The sequence below is a fragment of the Microcaecilia unicolor genome, chromosome 6, assembly GCF_901765095.1.
Source record: "Microcaecilia unicolor chromosome 6, aMicUni1.1, whole genome shotgun sequence".
In the NCBI taxonomy this organism is placed as follows: domain Eukaryota; kingdom Metazoa; phylum Chordata; class Amphibia; order Gymnophiona; family Siphonopidae; genus Microcaecilia; species Microcaecilia unicolor.
In genome coordinates, this window is record NC_044036.1 from 307,195,601 (window position 1) to 307,215,306 (window position 19,706).

General features: G+C 46.0%; 1 protein-coding gene across 2 annotated transcripts in view; it reads left to right on the forward strand.

Moving 5' to 3' along the window:
• Positions 1 to 19,706, forward strand: part of STX8 (syntaxin 8) — a 287,100-nt gene that overhangs the window by 251,574 nt on the left and 15,820 nt on the right. The window lies entirely within an intron of this gene.

Sequence of the window (19,706 nt, forward strand, 5' to 3'; positions counted from 1 at the left end):
AAATCTGTCAGTTAGTGGTAACAGTTGGGGCTAATGATTTCCCATGTACATTACAGGTTAAGTGAGGACGAGACCCTGAAAAGTATCCCTTATCAGTAAGGTTGTAGGTTACACTGTGTATTTCAATGCTAAGTTTTCTCAGTCCTGTATGGTTTTCCCTTTTGGCCTCCCAATTCAGCAAAATCAGTTTGGAAAAAAGTGCATTTTGTGGGATTGGGTAGTAGTGTCAGTCTGTGATTGAAGCTAGGAAAGTTTACATGGAGATGTTTTGTTTTATTTTATTTATTGGACTTTTGTCTAGAAACTCTGCTATTTTGTCAGGAACAGGGTGGCAGAGGTAGGGAACGAAAAGAATCAATCTTTCTGAAGGAATTGCTGTTGAAATATTGTGACTGAGAAATAAAATGAAATCCCCTTATCACTTGCATCAGCTTTAAGAATCCGTGCATTGTGGTCAGTAAAAAAATTTTTATTTGACGTTCCCTCATTGAAATGCATCAGATTAGAGGATTTTAGATCAAGGATGTTTTATGTTGAAGGTGCCAGATTATGGAATACACTTCCTGACAACTATGCAACATGAAAAATTATTTACAGTTGTGGAAGTTATTGAAAGCTTGTTTGTTTCAACATGCTTTTAGCTGAATGTTGTAAATGTACTGAGAATATTTTAAGTAGATTATTTTATTTATAATTTTATTTTTATCTTGTTTATTATGAGATGTAATTTTTAATAGTTGTTTTAAAATATGTATGTTAATTTGTGAACTGCCTAGTACTCTGGATAGTGCAGTATAGAAACCATGAAAATAAATTGATCATGGTATAATAATCTGCATTAAGGGAATAGCGCATGGTATTTTCTCTTAACACCTGTTACCATTTAATGCATGTTATTTTACCATAAAACACTTCTCTACTTGGCTTTCTGATTATCTGCAGATCGTGATATGTTCCAGCCTAGAACGGTGTTTAGTACCAATTACTTGGCCTTCATTCATAAGACCCTAAACTTATGTAACGAATGGAAATGGTCACTGCGTTTATGCAGTTGTGTTGAACTTTGCAAGCTGTGTATCTTTGGGATGGTGTTTATTTTTCAACTAATAACACACAGCCTGTTGCACCCAGACACCATCTTAAAGGGGCTGCAGCAGTAGAAATACTAGTGTGATTTCCTTCCCTCCCCCCCCCCCCCCCCCTGAAGAGACAGAAGCAAAAGACTGGAGTGATTCCCAGTCACTCCTGTTCTTTCTGGTGACAGGTTTAAAATGATACCAGTTAAATCCTAGCAGCATCTTGATCTCTAGCACTAGTACCACAAAACTACTGCTAGGGATCCGTTGTGCCACTTTGAATCTAGTAATTGCTTGAACAGGAGCAACTGGAGATCTCACGCCACCAGAGATAGGCCCAGGGAGGCTGCATGGGGCTGGGAATCTTTGGGTGGAGTCCTACAGCAGGGTACGGGGGTCTTCAGAGGGGGGGGGGAGCATCAGGGGGTGCAGCCACTTTTAGAAAGACTCCCTGGGAGCATCAGGGGACATAGCAGCAGCCAAATGCTCCTGCGGAGCTCAACACTGCTGTTTGCCAGGTAGGTGACAAGTTGTGTTTATTCATTTACCATAGGAGTCACTAACCTGTGGTACTGTAGCCTAATGGTTAGCGCAGTGGGCTGACAACCAAGGGAGACTGGGTTCAATCCCCACCTTGGCTCCTTTTTAACCTGGACAAGTTGCTTAAACCATTACCCTAGGTACCCAAAAAATAAAAATGAAACTGTGAGCCCTGTAGGGACAGAGAAAGCTCCTGAATATATTATGGTAAACCACTTTGGTTGTAGCACAGAAAAATGATATATCGAGTTCATTACCCTTCTCCTTACTGAGTTACTAAAGTTTTAGTGACTCCTGCGGTAAACCAAGCTGTAGTAAGATTCCATATTTTACTGCAGCTTAACAACTTCCTCCTTACTGTCTTAATACTGACAACATGTGCAATTTAATTTCAGCTCCCCGAGGTGCAGTTACATTTCTTGTGGTAACATATCTGCATTAACGTTCACACCTTTTTAAAGTGTATTATTTTGCTGTGCATTCACAGAGTATGAGCTGATTTGCGCACGTATACAATTACCTATTTTGCATAAATTTTGAACTGATGTTCACAATGTCTAAATAACATTCATGAAAAGCACCAATTAAAGTGCAAAATCAGTATAATACAATCTGAATGCATGTTAAATGTTATCACAGACCTTGTTGCATTTAGTATATTAGCCTCTAAACCTTAAACCCTATTGATCAGTGAATTATGTTTGGACATGGGGAAATAAGGGTGAACAGCCAGTGATAAGGTTGTTAACTGTATTTCAGTGTCTATCACAATGCTTCTTAGTATTGCTTGTTTACAGAAGTGGCAGGGCAAGGTTCTTGTTTACAGAACTTGTTTACAGAACTTGTTTACAGTGGCAGGACAGGTTAAATAGGAGCTGTTTTTTCACTCCTTTATGCTGCTAGTTGTCTAGAGATCCAGGAATGGCTGATCCAGAACTGGTTTTGTTTCACAGCCTGCATTGGATCGTATTCTTTGTTTTTTTAGGAAGATCAATAGAAAACATTAGAGCTACAATTCCATGGTATAAAACCAAGACTGAATCAGCCTGCCTGAAAATTTGAAACCAGTTGGCAACCTGGCTATAAGGGGGTGATTTTTAATTTTTTTGATAAGAACATGGGTCTTTATGTTCCACAAACATAAATCGTCAAGTTTAGATGAGAATCTATCATATGTTTCTTTAATCTCTGTAGGGTTTGAAATCTTGAGATATTCACTTAACCCTCCATTACCTTTGGTACAGATTTCGAGTATAAGCTTTCAAGGGACAGGTGTAACTTACCTTGAAGAACTACTGAAATTAGTGTAAGCTAAATTGGGAAATATTGTGGCCAGGGTCACTCAGATGAAGAGACAATTGTTCCTTCAGTTAACACAGTGGGCGATCTCTATGTGGGTGACTTAGACTGCATTTTGAAGGATATGAACAGGATAGAGCCGTTGGTCGGTGGTCTTTATCCTAAAGCATATGGGGACAAACTTAAAGATCTCAATATGTGTACTTTGGAAGAAAGGCAGCAGAGAGGAAATATGATAGACATTTAAATACCTCTGAAGCACAAATGCACAGGAGACGGGCCTCTTTCAATTGAAAGGAAGCTATGGAATGAAGCTGAAGACGAAAGGGAATAGACTAAGAAGTAATGTAAGGAAATATTTTTTTATGAGAAGGGTGATGGAAGCATGGAACAGTCCCCTCCCCCAATCCAGTAGAGATGATGATTGTATCTGTATTCAAGAAGGCCTCAGTCAAGCATAGAGGGACCTCTAAGGGAGAGAAAGGGATAAGTAGAGATTAGTAGCTGGTAAGATTGGTAGACTGGATAGGTCGTATGGTCTTTATCTGCCATAATTTTCTCTGTTTCTAGAGAAACTTGAAAACAGTTCACGTTGGTGTCAAGCCCAAAAGCCAGGGATCCTTCTTTGGATGTCTGAGGAAAACTTAGGATTTGAGAGACAATTATTTGAATGTTTTTTTGAGCATTTGTTTTATGGTTCACTGATACTAGTTGTATTTTTGTGTGTAATATATTGGCATTTATTTGTAAATCGCCTTGAATGGCCTGATATAGGATAGGTATAGTGGTATAGAAGATTTTTAATGTTATTTAAAAACACACCTGAGATGTAGGTCTACTCTAATACTACAGTTAATGCCATTTAAGTCACACATAAGATGAAAAATCATTTTAGCAATCACAACTTTATCCTGTAAAACCTTTCAGGCTGTCACAATCTTTACAACCTGACATTGTAAAGTTGTTTCCATACCAGATAAAGCAAAAAAAAATTGAAACATGGTGACATAGATATTTTGATCGAGTGTGCTGAGGAAGAAATGGTCCAAATAAATCATTTGCTATCTGTGATGGAATACGCCAGTCACTTTTTAACATTTTTGTGTTGGTCTTTTGGCAACAAAAGCGAAAGTTTTGAATCATATGTGTGTGTATATATATATATATTTGTGTTTTATTTTGTGAGTTTTTAATAACTTAAAAGAAAACTGGGGAAAATGCAGTAAAGAAAACAAAAAATAGTCTGTAGAACGCCTTTAGGAGGCAAGCATGATTAATTCAGGACACTCCTGGTAATACTATCAAAACAGTGGTATTGAGAAAGCAGCTGGTATTCCCTCAGCTTCACAGGACAGGTTACAATTCAGTCAAATGATCCATATAATTTATAGACGCCTGCCCTTTTTTAATTTTTTCCGGTGATGAAAGGGGATAATGCAGTGTAAACATTAATACAGCTGTAGGTACAAGGAAGAAAGCAGTGCAGTGACTAAATTCCATGTATCTTTTTTTTTTTTTAATGAAAAAGGCTGAATTTTAGTGTTTCTGGGAAAGGAGAGAGGTAAATTCATACTTTCAAAAATGATTTAGTTGATTTCAGAAGTGTGTGCCATTTGCACACGTGAAACAAATGGTCAGTCATTATGCTTATATAATTATTTTAGAAAAGATTCTACTTATTTGTAAATGCAGGCGGCTTTCAGAAATTTGAAGGCGGCATGGTTTGGGCAAACCTTTCAAGGTATATGTTTAATCTGTATTTTGGAAAAGTAGAACATACTTCCCACAAAATCTCCCCATCAGCATTTACACCTACTTGAATCATCACTTGGCGAACTTCTTGTTTGGGCCTGGGCTTGGTAGGAGAGCTTGAGCAGGGAATTGTGCCTACCTTTCAAGGTGGTTTTGAATGGCAGAATTACCAAAAAATTAATGTTTTGAAGGATGACTCCTTAATTTATCCAGTTTTCCCATGGATGTGAGGGTTTGCAAAATCTATCACTTGACATGTACAAGAATTGCTGCTTACACATGCAAGAACACAGTACATATTAACATAAATGATGCAGAGTCGAGAGGGAGATTGCTGATAAATGTTTTGTCCTAGGCAAGTTCTATCGAGCAAAGGCACGCCGTTAATAGGGACAGGGGAACTTACAACTAATTGTTGTTATTCTGCCGTTCTCAGTAGAAAATGGATATTGACCTGGTTCTGAGCAGATTTGTGCTCTGTGTATTGGACTTTTAATAAGATTATGGCACTTGGCAATGCAAAGAGTCAAATTGAGCCTGAACTTGAACCATATCCAGAACCATTATTTTAAGGTCTGTTGCATCTGAACCAGACCAGAGAGAAGAGAGATAATGGACCGCAGGAAAGAAAGAGATAATGGACCCTGGGGGAAGAGGAGAGGGAGAGAAAGAAGATAAAGGGAGATATGTTGAATGTGGGGGCGGAAGACAGGCAGATTATCAGCCCTTTAGGGAAAGGAAATGGGATGGGGTTTGATGTACCACCTTTGTGTTTACAGTCAAAATAGTTTACATATTACATACAGGTACTTATTTTGTACCTGGGGCAACAGAGGGTTAAGTGACTTGCCTAGAATCACAAGGAGCTGCAGTGGAAAATCAATATATATAATAGGCGAGTGTCGTACTCACTCGCAAATGCGCAGTACAGACCTTCTCTGCCCCGCCCCTGCGTCAATACGTGATGACGGGGGGCGGAACAGAGAGGGTCTGTACTGCGCATTTCTGAGGGAGGGACACCGCCGTCTAACGCTCCCCCCACCCGAGTCGCCGCCGCCACCCACCTTCTACCCGGTGGAAGGTGGGTGGTGACAGGTTGGGGGGGCGCGAATTCGGAGGGGGAGGGGCAGCGGCGAACTCGTCGTCGGGGGCGGCCCTTTCAAACCCCCCTTCCTATAATAGCCCATTTTTACGGGCTCAAAGGCTAGTAAATACATAAAATATCTTGAATAATCACAATTAAAATTTTTAGTCAAAATGCAGCCCAGTTTTTTTTTAATTAAATAATTAGAATTATTTTTGATTATGTATGCATCATAATACTTATGGCTGACACTGTAACAGATTTGTTCTGCTGTGCTTTGTAAATTATAAAGATATTTATAATGTGCATTCTATTTACATTTACAGAATTGAGTCAGTTAGTGGGTGTACGCTAGATTTGTTGTTAAACTTTATTGGCTTGAATTGGGGCCACAGTGGGAAAGCTTCAGTCTAAACCGAACCAAGAAATATAATGGTGTGACTCCTTGCACCTTTATGGTAATGCAAGGTAGTCTGGGATGTGAGTGTGTGGAATGAATGCTACTGCATTCGTGATTTTCCTTAGGAAAATGCTTGGAAAGAAAACTATTATACTTCTGTACATGCACTGCCCATTTGCCACTGGGGAGTTGATTTTGCCTGCTAGCAAGGGTTCCACCCTTTTACTAAAGTGAGGTAAGATATGGCAATTACCATATAGTCCACAGTGCAAACCCAATGTCTAGCATCTGCTCTGCATTTACCATATAGGGCAGATGCTTACCATGTGGTACCATATTACATACGGTGCCAGATAGCACAGTTGCTCCTGCACTATTTGCCACTACAGATAACATGATATGGGCCTGTACATATATAAATAAGCACAGTCTGCCATAGTGGCACATCACCACCCTCAATCTTCTGCCCACCCCCCAGATTCACACACACGATGACCCCCTCCATGAATTCAAGCCCTATCCACAAATATGAAAGGAAACCCTCCCCTCACTCCTACTCTGGACCCCTTCCCACCCCCAGGTGATAGTCCAGTAGGCAGATGTGGGAGCATTCCCCCTTTTTTCCCCACCCTATTGGATCCATGCAACAAAAGGGCTATCATGAATCCTAATGTCTTCCTTATATGGAAAGATGCCCCTCAGAGATAGTACTGCAAGATATTGTACACCAGTATTTAGGCATCAAAGATTATTGTATGTGTAAGGGCTTCAGCATATGTTTTTCCACCTTTGAAAGAGAAATCTTCTGTTAGCACTTAAATCAGAGGATATCCTGAAAACCCCATCTGGATGGGTGTGCCCCGAGAACTGGGTTGAAAACCTCTGATTTAAATGAAACCAACCCACTGAAGAAAAATACTCTGTATTTTAATGGAATCCCAGGAGACTCTTGTATAGTTGCAAGAATTACTTTATTTTATTCTTTTCATATTTTCCCCTCATTTCAGTCCTTTTTTCCTTCCCTGATGATTGCAGTGGTTGAATCCTTGCTGGCTGTAGGCTAGAAGAGAAATTTCTGTGTCAGTCTTTCATTGCTATTCACCTAACAGTAAGGACTTCCCCAAGTATGTGTTCATCTTTGTTGTTATCATTGGCTTAGGAGAATAATCACAGCATAGGTAGACTGCCATCAATCATGTTGCCAGTTCATTGCATTTTGTTTTAATTGAGAGCTGCCGAACCAAACTGGGCAGTTGCTAACATAGTAGATGACGGCAGAAAAAGACCTGCATGGTCCATCCAGTCTGCCCAAAACAAACTCATATGTGTATACCTTACCTTGAATTTGTACCTGTCCTTTTCAGGGCACAGACCGTATAAGTCTGCCCAGCAGTATTTCCCGCCTCCCAACCCAAAAGCATGTCAGACTGTTTTTATAGCAGGTAAATGTCGCAAAGCTTCATTGAAGAAATATTGATTACCAGAGTAACATAGTAACATAGTAGATGACAGCAGAAAAAGACCCGCACGGTCCATCCAGTCTGCCCAACAAGATAAACTCATGTGTATACCTTACCTTGATTTGTACCTGTCTTTTTCAGGGCACAGACTGTATAAGTCTGGCCAGCACTATCCCCTCCTCCCAGCCCCGCCTTCCACCACCGGCTCTGGCACAGACCGTATAAGTCTGCCCAGCACTATTCCCCGCCTCCCAACCACCAGTCCCACCTCCCACCACCGGATCTGGCACAGACCGTATAAGTCTGCCCACCACTATCTTCGCCTCTCAACCACCAACCTCTCTTCCTCCCACCAGCTCCACCACCCAATTTTGGCTAAGCTTCTGAGGATCCATTCCTTCTGCACAGGATTCCTTTATGTATATCCCACGCATGTTTGAATTTCCGTTACCGTTTTCTTCTCCACCACCTCCCGCGGCTAAGAGTAATATGACGATGCACTCTGCCTAGAGTTTCAGATACTTTTTGGCATTTTTAGTCTTCAGTGACAAATTCACTTTCATGTAAGATCCCTTTATATAAAATGTGATGTGTGGATATGACACAATCAATACATCCATGCACACAATAGAACTGGCTCGTCTTGTCCCTCTTGAAATAGAGGTATGTATTTATCCTAAGCACAGAGCTCTTTGTTCAAACTTGAGGCTTTATTGGCTTAAGGTATTCTAATATTATTTCACAACAAGTGCACCCTCATAAGCTTCCCAAAATGCATGAGGACAGGCGTGCAGAATGGTACCAGCAAGGAGTTTTCCATTTATACTTTTTCCTAAGGAGGAAACAAGTAGTAAGAGTCAGAATATTTTGTTTGTTTTCCATAGGAACAGTTTTGTCTGCTTCTTGCAGCCCATGGAGAAGGAGGGATTGAGGGGTAAACAAGGAACGTTAATTGCATTGCATGCAACCCAGAATCTTATCTGCAGGGATCATACATGATAGCAATGACCTTAGAGGCTATTACATACACTAAACAGAAGAAAAGACATAAGATTAATTCAAGTTAAAATAATTTTAATTCATTCAAACCACAAGTAATAACTTCAGCTAGAAATAAAAATAAACTTTTCCTGAAAATGTCATAAATAGAAACAAAACAGAGACATATCTTGTCTGAAATGTCTAAATCTTTTGATTAGATAACATCAACAGCCATAACCTGCTCCTCCTCCCCCATTCCTGCATCTCAACATGGCCAAAAAAAATAATAAACATTGCCCCCATGTGACGTTAAAAGACAGGATATCATTTTACCCCAGCGAATAGCTCTTTCTCATGGGTTTTTAACCACGTTTGAAGCAGAGAGAGAAAGTTCCTTCCTTCCCCCTACCCACATTGTAATGATAAAAATGTTGGAATCTGTTATGACTTCCCTGGTCTTACATTTATCCCAGTAAAAAACTGGACCAGTTTATGCCACAGGCTCTAGAAAATTGTAAAGGAAATGTATTGAAGAGAGTCACTAAAACTATGCTTGCAAAGCAAACCATAAACAAATGAATATGATAAAAACAAAAGTTAGTCTGTATGGCCACATTTAGAGGACTCTGTGTAACTGATATCTCTTTGTGGTTACTGACATTTACAAAAATCCATGTTTTGTAGTCTCAACATTGTGTATTTATGTGTTTTCAGATAGTCTGAAGGAGCTTTCTCAGTGGCTCAGCATTTCCCAAGCATTTGTACCAATCTGTATGCCTACACATTTCAGAGCTTATCTCTGTCCTTCATAATTGTATTCAAGAATGAAGCAAATATTTGACTCAGAGCAACTGTCAATCAAACTACAAAAGGTCCATCTTTAGAGGTACACACTGTAGACCCTTTATAACATAGATGCTGGGTTCCAAGATATTTGACTGCATTATAAGTAAATCTGCAATTTATTGAATCTACGGTGTAATATGTAACAGGGCCGCCCAGAGGGGGAGAGGGCAAAATTCCCCGGGCCTCCAAGTGGGGCCCAGCGCCGGGGTCTCTTATCTATCTCTCTCTCCTGCCCCTGATGGGACCCGGGTGATCGTGTCCCGACAGGAGCATTGCATCACATTGCCTGCTGGGCCCTCAGGCTGGTTTTGAAACCAAGCATGCGGGACATGAGAGAAAGCGGCTGCAGGGTCATGCAGTGTGGCTGAGGAAAGAGCAGTGCTGGAGGAAGGGCCTCAGGATCCAAGATATTTACAGCTCCAGCAGGGGGGCAGTGGCAGCTCTGCCCTGGGCCCAGCTCAGTTTCTCAGTGGCCCTGATATGTAATGTGACTTCATTATAAGCGATCCCATGTTTTCTCCGAGGACAAGCAGGCTGCTTGTTCTCACGACTGGGTGACGTCCGCGGCAGCCCCCACCAACCGGAAAGAAGCTTCGCGGGACGGTCGGCACGCAGGGCACGCCCACCGCGCATGCGCGGCCGTCTTCCCGCCCGTGCGCGACCGCTCCCGCCAGTTCCTTTTTTTCCGCGCCTGGAGAGAGTCGTGTTTTGCGCTCTCTCTGTTCAGCCGCCGGATCATTCGATCGCGTATACGCTGATCGTGTTTTTTTCTAACTTTGTTTATCGGTTTAGTTACCGCCCGGTTTCCTTTTAAAAAAAAAAAAAAAAAAAAAAAAAACCCTGCGCGTGTGGGACACGCGCTCCCTTTTTTCCCTCGCTTCCAGCGGGGACGCCACATTGCGGCCTAGTGGCCGCTCGGTCGTTTGTTTTTCGTGGTGTGATTTTAGCCACCATTGACGACTTTGACTTCGCTGACGCGATTTTTCCGTCGATGTCCTCGAAGGTCCCGAGTGGATTTAAAAAGTGTGGTCGCTGCGGCCGGCCGATCTCGCAGACCGACACCCACGCTTGGTGCCTCCAGTGCCTTGGGCCGGAGCACAATCTCAAGTCGTGTTCTTTGTGTCTCGGTCTCCGGAAACGGACCCACGTTGCGAGGCAAGTTCTGCGGGACCGTCTTTTTGGAACTTGCGCCGGCCCCTCGACGTCGACCTCGAAGGCATCGGTATCGATGCCCGGCCCTTCGGTACCGGTATCGATGCCCGAGACATCGGCACCGATGGCAGCGACCCCAGGAGAACAGGTCCCGTCGGCCCGCCGGTCTTCCGGTGAGAGTGGGGGTGAGAGGCCGCGTGGGCAGTCGGCCCCGGTCACGCCCTCAGCTCGTGGGCCGCGAGACCGAACCCTGTCTGACCCGGTACCTCGAGACCGAGGGGGATCGACCTCCTCCTCCTCCATGCCCTCCGGCGCCGGTGACGTGCATCGGAAGAAAGACAAGAAGCGCCGTCACCGGTCGCCTTCGGTGCATCCCGATGTCGGAGAGGAGACGACGCCGAAGCGTCATCGTCGTGAGGAGAGGTCTCCGTCGGTTGTGGAGGTACCGACGCGTCGGGGTTCCGGCACCTCGGTGCCGTCTCCTGGCCCCCAGCAGCTTCCGGCACCGACACCCTTACCGGCCCCACCGCCTTTCCCGGCAGCGGGCCTGGACGAGTGCCTCAGAGCCATCCTTCCGGGGATCCTGGAAGGGCTGATGCGCCAGGCTGTGCCGGCGCCGGGGGTGCTTGCGCCCTCGGCGCCGATGACTGTGGCGCCGGCGAGCTCTAGCCCGGCGCCGGGGCTGTCGACACCGCCGCCGCTTGCGGTGCCGGTCTCGACCGCCACGCAGGTGGAGTCCCCGTCGACGTCGATGGAGGGAGCTCCGTCCCCGCCGGCGCGGGAGTCCACCGCTCGACGACACCGAGACCTCGGTGCCTCGACGTCGAGCCGGGCCCGGTACAGGACTCAGCTACATGAGCTAATGTCCGATACCGAGGATGAGGACTCGTGGGGGGAAGAGGAGGACCCTAGATATTTCTCCTCAGAGGAGTCTACGGGCCTTCCCTCGGACCCCACGCCTTCACCGGAGAGGAAGCTCTCACCTCCTGAGAGTCTCTCCTTTGCCTCCTTTGTGCGGGATATGTCTATCAGCATTCCCTTCCCCGTGGTCTCTGTGGAAGAGCCGAGGGCCGAGATGCTCGAGGTCCTCGACTATCCATCACCACCTAGAGAGTCCTCCACGGTACCGCTGCACAATGTCCTGAAGGAGACGCTGCTCCGGAACTGGGTGCGACCATTAACTAACCCCACCATTCCCAAGAAAGCAGAGTCCCAGTACAGGATCCACTCTGACCCAGAGCTCATGCGGCCCCAATTGCCCCATGACTCAGCGGTCGTGGATTCTGCTCTCAAGAGGGCACGGAGTTCGAGGGATACCGCCTCGGCGCCCCCGGGGTGGGAGTCTCGCACTCTGGACTCGTTTGGGAGGAAGGCCTACCAATCCTCCATGCTCGTGACCCGCATCCAGTCATACCTGCTCTATATGAGCATTCACATGCGGACCTATGTGCAACAACTGGCGGACCTGGTCGAGAAGCTCCCGCCGGAGCAGTCCAGGCCTTATCAGGAGGTGGTCAGGCAGCTGAAGGCGTGCAGAAAGTTCCTGTCCAGGGGTATTTTTGACACCTGTGACGTGGCATCTCGTGCTGCGGCCCAAGGTATAGTGATGCGCAGGCTCTCATGGCTGCGTGCCTCTGACCTGGACAACCGCACCCAGCAGAGACTGGCTGACGTCCCTTGCCGGGGGGATAACATTTTCGGTGAGAAGGTCGAGCAGATGGTGGACCAACTGCATCAGCGGGAAACCGCTCTCGACAAGCTCTCCCACCGGGCGCCTTCAGCATCCACCTCCACAGGTGGACGTTTTTCCCGGGCCCGGCAGGCTGCACCCTATTCTTTTGCGAAGCGTAGGTACAACCAGCCGGCCCGAAGGCCTCGTCAGGCACAGGGACAGCCCCAGCGCGCTCGTTCTCGTCAACAGCGTGCGCCTAAGCAGTCCCCTGCGCCTCCACAGCAAAAGCCGGGGACGGGCTTTTGACTGGATCCACGGGAACATAGCCGCCCTACAAGTGTCCGTACCGGACGATCTGCCGGTCGGAGGGAGGTTAAAATTCTTTCACCAAAGGTGGCCTCTCATAACCTCCGACCAGTGGGTTCTCCAAATAGTGCGGTGCGGATACGCCCTGAATTTGGCCTCCCTGCCTCCAAATTGTCCCCCGGGAGCTCAGTCTTTCAGCTCCCATCACAAGCAGGTACTTGCAGAGGAACTCTCCGCCCTTCTCAGCGCCAATGCGGTCGAGCCCGTACCACCCGGGCAGGAAGGGCAGGGATTCTATTCCAGGTACTTCCTTGTGGAAAAGAAAACAGGGGGGATGCGTCCCATCCTAGACCTGAGAGGCCTGAACAAATTCCTGGTCAAAGAAAAGTTCAGGATGCTTTCCTTGGGCACCCTTCTGCCAATGATTCAGAAAAACGATTGGCTATGTTCCCTGGATTTAAAGGACGCATATACTCACATACCGATACTGCCAGCTCACAGACAGTATCTCAGATTCCGCCTGGGCGCACGGCACTTTCAGTATTGTGTGCTGCCCTTTGGGCTCGCCTCTGCCCCACGAGTGTTTACCAAGTGCCTCGTGGTGGTAGCGGCCTACCTACGCAAGCTGGGAGTGCACGTGTTCCCATATCTCGACGATTGGCTGGTCAAGAACACCTCGGAGGCAGGAGCCCTCCGGTCCATGCAGTGCACTATTCAACTTCTGGAGCTGCTGGGGTTTGTGATAAATTACCCAAAGTCCCATCTCCAGCCATCCCAGTCTCTGGAATTCATAGGAGCGCTGCTGAATACCCAGACGGCTCAGGCCTACCTTCCCGAAGTGCGGGCCACCAATCTCCTGGCCCTGGCTTCGCAGACCAGAGCGTCTCAGCAGGTCACAGCTCGGCAGATGTTGAGACTTCTGGGTCATATGGCCTCCACAGTTCATGTGACTCCCATGGCTCGTCTTCACATGAGATCTGCTCAATGGACCCTAGCTTCCCAGTGGTTCCAAGCCACCGGGAATCTAGAAGATGTCATCCACCTCTCCACCAGTTGCCGCACTTCACTGCTGTGGTGGACCATCCGGACCAATTTGACCCTGGGACGTCCATTCCAAATTCCGCAGCCCTCGAAAGTGCTGACGACGGATGCATCTCGCCTGGGGTGGGGAGCTCACGTCGATGGGCTTCACACCCAGGGTCTGTGGTCCCTCCAGGAAAAGGATCTACAGATCAACCTCCTGGAGCTCCGAGCGATCTGGAACGCACTGAAGGCTTTCAGAGATCGGCTGTCCTACCAAATTATCCAAATTCGGACAGACAATCAGGTTGCAATGTATTACGTCAACAAGCAGGGGGGCACCGGATCTCGCCCCCTGTGTCAGGAAGCCGTCGGGATGTGGCGTTGGGCGTGCCGGTTCGGCATGCTCCTCCAAGCCACATACCTGGCAGGCGTAAACAACAGTCTGGCCGACAGACTGAGCAGAGTCATGCAACCGCACGAGTGGTCGCTCCATTCCAGAGTGGTACGCAAGATCTTCCGAGAGTGGGGCACCCCCTCGGTGGATCTTTTCGCCTCTCAGACCAACCACAAGCTGCCTCTGTTCTGTTCCAGACTTCAGACACACGGCAGGCTAGCGTCAGATGCCTTTCTCCTTCATTGGGGGACCGGCCTCCTGTATGCTTATCCTCCCATACCTTTGGTGGGGAAGACCTTACTGAAGCTCAAGCAAGACCGCGGCACCATGATTCTGATAGCGCCCTTTTGGCCTCGTCAGATCTGGTTCCCTCTTCTTCTGGAGTTGTCCTCAGAAGAACCGTGGAGATTGGAGTGTTTTCCGACTCTCATTTCGCAGAACGACGGAGCGTTGCTGCACCCAACCTTCAATCCCTGGCTCTCACGGCCTGGATGTTGAGGGCGTAGACTTCGCTGCGTTGGGTCTGTCTGAGGGTGTCTCCCGGGTCTTGCTTGCCTCTAGGAAGGATTCCACTAAAAAGAGTTACTTTTTCAAGTGGAGGAGGTTTGTCGTTTGGTGTGAGAGCAAGGCCCTAGAACCTCGTTCTTGCCCTGCACAGAACCTGCTTGAATACCTTCTGCACTTATCAGAGTCTGGCCTCAAGACCAACTCAGTAAGGAATCACCTTAGTGCGATTAGTGCTTACCATTATCGTGTGGAAGGTAAAGCCATCTCTGGAGAGCCTTTAGTCGTTCGATCATGAGAGGCCTGCTTTTGTCAAAGCCCCCGATCAAGCCTCCTACTGTGTCGTGGGATCTCAACGTCGTCCTCACCCAGCTGATGAAACCTCCTTTTGAGCCACTGAATACCTGCCATCTGAAGTACTTGACCTGGAAGGTCATTTTCTTGGTGGCAGTTACTTCAGCTCGTAGGGTCAGTGAGCTTCAAGCCCTAGTAGCTCATGCTCCATATACCAAATTTCATCACAACAGAGTAGTGCTCCGTACCCACCCAAAGTTCCTGCCGAAGGTGGTGTCGGAGTTCCATCTTAACCAGTCAATTGTCTTGCCAACATTCTTTCCCAGGCCGCATACCCGCCCTGCTGAACGTCAGTTGCACACATTGGACTGCAAGAGAGCATTGGCCTTCTACTTGGAGCGGACACAGCCCAACAGACAGTTCGCCCAATTGTTTATTTCTTTCGACCCTAACAGGCTAGGGGTCGCTGTCGGGAAACGCACCATCTCCAATTGGCTAGCAGATTGCATTTCCTTCACTTACGCCCAGGCTGGGCTGACTCTTGAGGGTCATGTCACGGCTCATAGTGTCAGAGCCATGGCAGCGTCGGTGGCCCACTTGAAGTCAGCCACTATTGAAGAGATCTGCAAGGCTGCGACGTGGTCATCTGTCCACACATTCACATCTCATTACTGCCTCCAGCAGGATACCCGACGCGACAGTCGGTTCGGGCAGTCGGTGCTGCAGAATCTGTTTGGGGTGTAAATCCAACTCCACCCTCCAGGACCCGAATTTATTCTGGTCAGGCTGCACTCTCAGTTAGTTGTTCTTCGTAGGTCAATTTCTGTTGTTTCCTCGCCGTTGCGAGCTTCCATTGACCTGGGTTCTTGTTTTGAGTGAGCCTGAGAGCTAGGGATACCCCAGTCGTGAGAACAAGCAGCCTGCTTGTCCTCGGAGAAAGGGTATGATACATACCTGTAGCAGGTGTTCTCCGAGGACAGCAGGCTGATTGTTCTCACCTACCCTCCCTCCTCCCCTTTGGAGTTGTGTGTTTCATCTTTTGCTAGTCATTCAACTGGCGGGAGCGGTCGCGCACGGGCGGGAAGACGGCCGCGCATGCGCGGTGGGCGTGCCCTGCGTGCCGACCGTCCCGCGAAGCTTCTTTCCGGTTGGTGGGGGCTGCCGCGGACGTCACCCAGTCGTGAGAACAATCAGCCTGCTGTCCTCGGAGAACACCTGCTACAGGTATGTATCATACCCTATATCAAGCTCTATTATATAGTGTCTGCAGTGTATATATGGGTAAATTTGTGTGTACATATAAATATGAAATGAATGCCCATCCTTCTAAAGAGATTAAGAGAGACAAGCATGACCTTATAGCATGTGGTCTGTGCATGCTTTCTTTGGTATACTTATAGGCATATTTTCAAAGCACTTTGGGAGGCTAAGTTCCATAGGTTTCTATGGAACTTTGGGAGGCTAAGTGCTTTGAAAATATGCCTGTTAATGATAATCAATAGAAATAAAACAAATAAAACATGGAAAAGAAAATAAGATGATACTTTTTTTATTGGACATAACTTAATACATTTCTTGATTAGCTTTCGAAGGTTGCCCTTCTTCGTCAGATCGGAAATAAGCAAATGTGGTAGATGACAGTATATATAAGTGAAACATCAAAGCATTTCAGTGACAGTCTAACAGGGTGGGGGTGGGTAGGATATATGCATGGGAATATCAAAGCATTTCAGTGATAGTCTAACAGGATGGGGGTGGATAGGTGAGAGAAGGATGACAAACAGAGCAATACAACTTTTGGTATACTTTGATGTCTTGCTCTTTGTCAACTAATGATGGAGAGCCAAAAATGTGTAACAAGTAATACTTCCTACTATGCTGGTTCCAGATAAGACAGGTCTCTCTTAAAAATGCATAGATAACACATTATTTTAAAAAACAAAAAAAAACCAATATGCCTGATTTCAGGCTGAAAAGTAGATGTCACAAAAACAGCGTCCATGTGAAGCTAATTGATACAGTAAGTTTGAGAGCCCTGGTGTGTGCTGAGACTATAGCAAATGTAATTCATGGGCTTAAAGAGAAGCATTTTCCTACCATCCTGCATCTCTCTCCCCCTTGCTTCTCTAGTGGAAAATTCCATTTGGATGTTTGAGAAATTCTGGCCCAGTCTGTAATGCAGCTGTTTGCAAATGTGGAACTTTGATTAACTATCCTTGTGACCAAACATTGCCTGTGTTCAACTGCAAGGGAGTACAGAAGCCCAATATTGGGAAAAGCAGGAAATAAAAACAAAAAAAAAAGCACCAATCATTGTATATATTAACTGGTGGTCTGAGAATAGGTCATACTACCATGCAGATCAACACCCGAATTATAGCTACGTAATGCAAGGTTCCACGTTAGGAGTCACCGACCAAGAAAGGGATCTAGGTGTCGTCATTGATGATACGTTGAAACCTTCTGCTCAGTGTACTGTGGCGGCTAAGAAAGCAAGTAGAATGTTGGGTATTATTAAGAAAGGAATGGAAAACAAAAAATGAGGACGTTATAATGCCTTTTTATCACTCCGTGGTGCAACCATACCTCGAATATTGTGTTCAATTCTGGTCACCGCATCTCAAAAAAGACATAGTGGAATTAGAAAAGGTGCAGGGAAGGGCGAAAAAAATGATAAAGGGGATGGGACGACTTCCCTATAAGGAAAGGCTAAAGCGCCTAGGGCTCTTCAGCTTGGAGAAAAGACGGCTGAGGGGAGATATGATAGAGGTCTATAAAATAATGAGTGGAGTGGAAAGGGTGGACATGAAGCGTGTTTACTCTTTCCAAAAATACTAGGACTAGGGGGCAGATGGTGGAGATGGAAACGGTAATGGAATTCAAACATGCGTGGGATAAACACAAAGGAATCCTGTTTATTTTATTTATTTTGTTACATTTGTACCCCGCGCTTTCCCACTCATGGCAGGCTCAATGCGGCTTACATATTGTATACAGGTACTTATTTGTAGCTGGGGCAATGGAAGGTTAAGTGACTTGCCCAGAGTCACAAGGAGCTGCCTGTGCCTGAAGTGGGAATCGAACTCAGTTCCTCAGTTCCCCAGGACCAAAGTCCACCACCCTAACCACTAGGCCACTCCTCCAATCTCTGCTGAAAATCTATGGAATTTTAGCAGAGATTGGGTGGCAATGCTGGTATTTGGAGAGTAAAACCGGTGCAGGGCGGACTTCTGTGGTCTGTGCCCTGATCGTGACTGAATAGATATGGATATGGATGGGCTGGAGTGTAAATTTTAAGGGGCTTCGACGTTAGCTTCAAAACCTTTAGTACAGGAACAGTGCTGGGCAGACTTTACTGTCTGTGCCCTGAGAAAGGCAGGGGCAAATCAAACTCGGATATACATATAAAGTATTACATACCATGTAAAATGACTTTATCTTGTTGGGCAGACTGGGTGGACCATTCAGGTCTTTATCTGCCGTCATTTACTATGTTACTATGTAATAGTCTGACAGCAAATGTGGCATAAAATGGGTGAATATGTCATCCACCTATCATTATGCGGTGGCCACCCTGCTGTGTATATTGACTGTATTGCTCTTCCTTCTCTTTTTCAACACTGAAGCATAGTCTTTGTGCACTGACAATGTCTTAACTGCTAAACCTGTTATATGTCACACATGATCCATTAGAAGCCTACTTCTGTGTTTCCTAATTGATACCATATTAAGTGTACGCATTCCAAAGAACGACTGCAAGCAAAAGACTACAGAGTGACTTTTAACGGTAAATCAATTGCCCGATAGAAGCGGACCAGAAATCTTTTGACACTTATTCAAGAGGGAGTTGTCAAAATGAGACATATTTATGACAGAGTTCCTGACTGCCTTTTCAAAGGCACTTGAATGGCTGCCAGCCTCTGAACACACTTGGATTCCCAGGAGTTACAAGCTGTACAATAAGTGGATATTTCACAGTAAATATTGGCGTGTCAGAAAACAGGCATTAAACATCAGCTTGACAAGCAACAATCGACTGCTTTGTGTGAGTGCTGTGAAGAATTCTCTCAGTTTCTTATCCTGTCCTGCCGTTACCCTGATTTTTTTTAAGCCCTTGTCTGTTCTTCAAATTCACTTTTCCCCTTTTATGAAAGAACACACAGCTTCCTTGTTTAGTAGCCCTTTGTTTTGCTAGCATTTTATTCCTTATTATATTATTCTTTTTTTTTTAATTAAAAATAACAAAAACTGTGAAACTAAACAGATGCTTTATATGTTGCTTTATCTTAGTGGAGGCTTTCAGATCAGCTATGGTGGGGCCTTCTACAATCAAATGGCCCTTATTTTATAAGTATCCCCATGTGTAAATGCATAAACATATGTAGATTGGACTGCACATCTAAATGGTTATTTTAGAATGGGGTTCATTGATAGGAGGAGTGGTGAGGGCAGGGAGACAGAGGGGTTAGAACAGACTTATCACTTATATGATCAGAAATCCACATTGAAGGGGAATCTATTCTGACGTGGATAAAAATAAATGTTGGCATGTCCTGAGGCACACATAAGCGCCTGCTTGAAGGAGAGATGTAAAGGCTGAGGTCTCCCCCTCCTTTCTGTCATCCCCCTCAATGTCATCCATCCCGTCACCCTAACTCCCCAAGTGAACAAATCTTCCCGTAAAGCATCCGATCACCATGACAAAAAGAGACCCCACCCATTCCCTGCTGTAGAACAACAACTCTGTTAGACCACCATCATCTAATCCCTATCCTCAGCCTCACCAGGCCACTGAAGTCTAGTGGGAGCGGGAGAAATGCCCACTCGCTCCTCCTCCTTTGACTCGGGTCTCAAAATGGCCGCAACAACCCCTTTACAGTAATCTCGTGGTATTACCGCCAGGGGTCAGGTTGCTAAATAAGA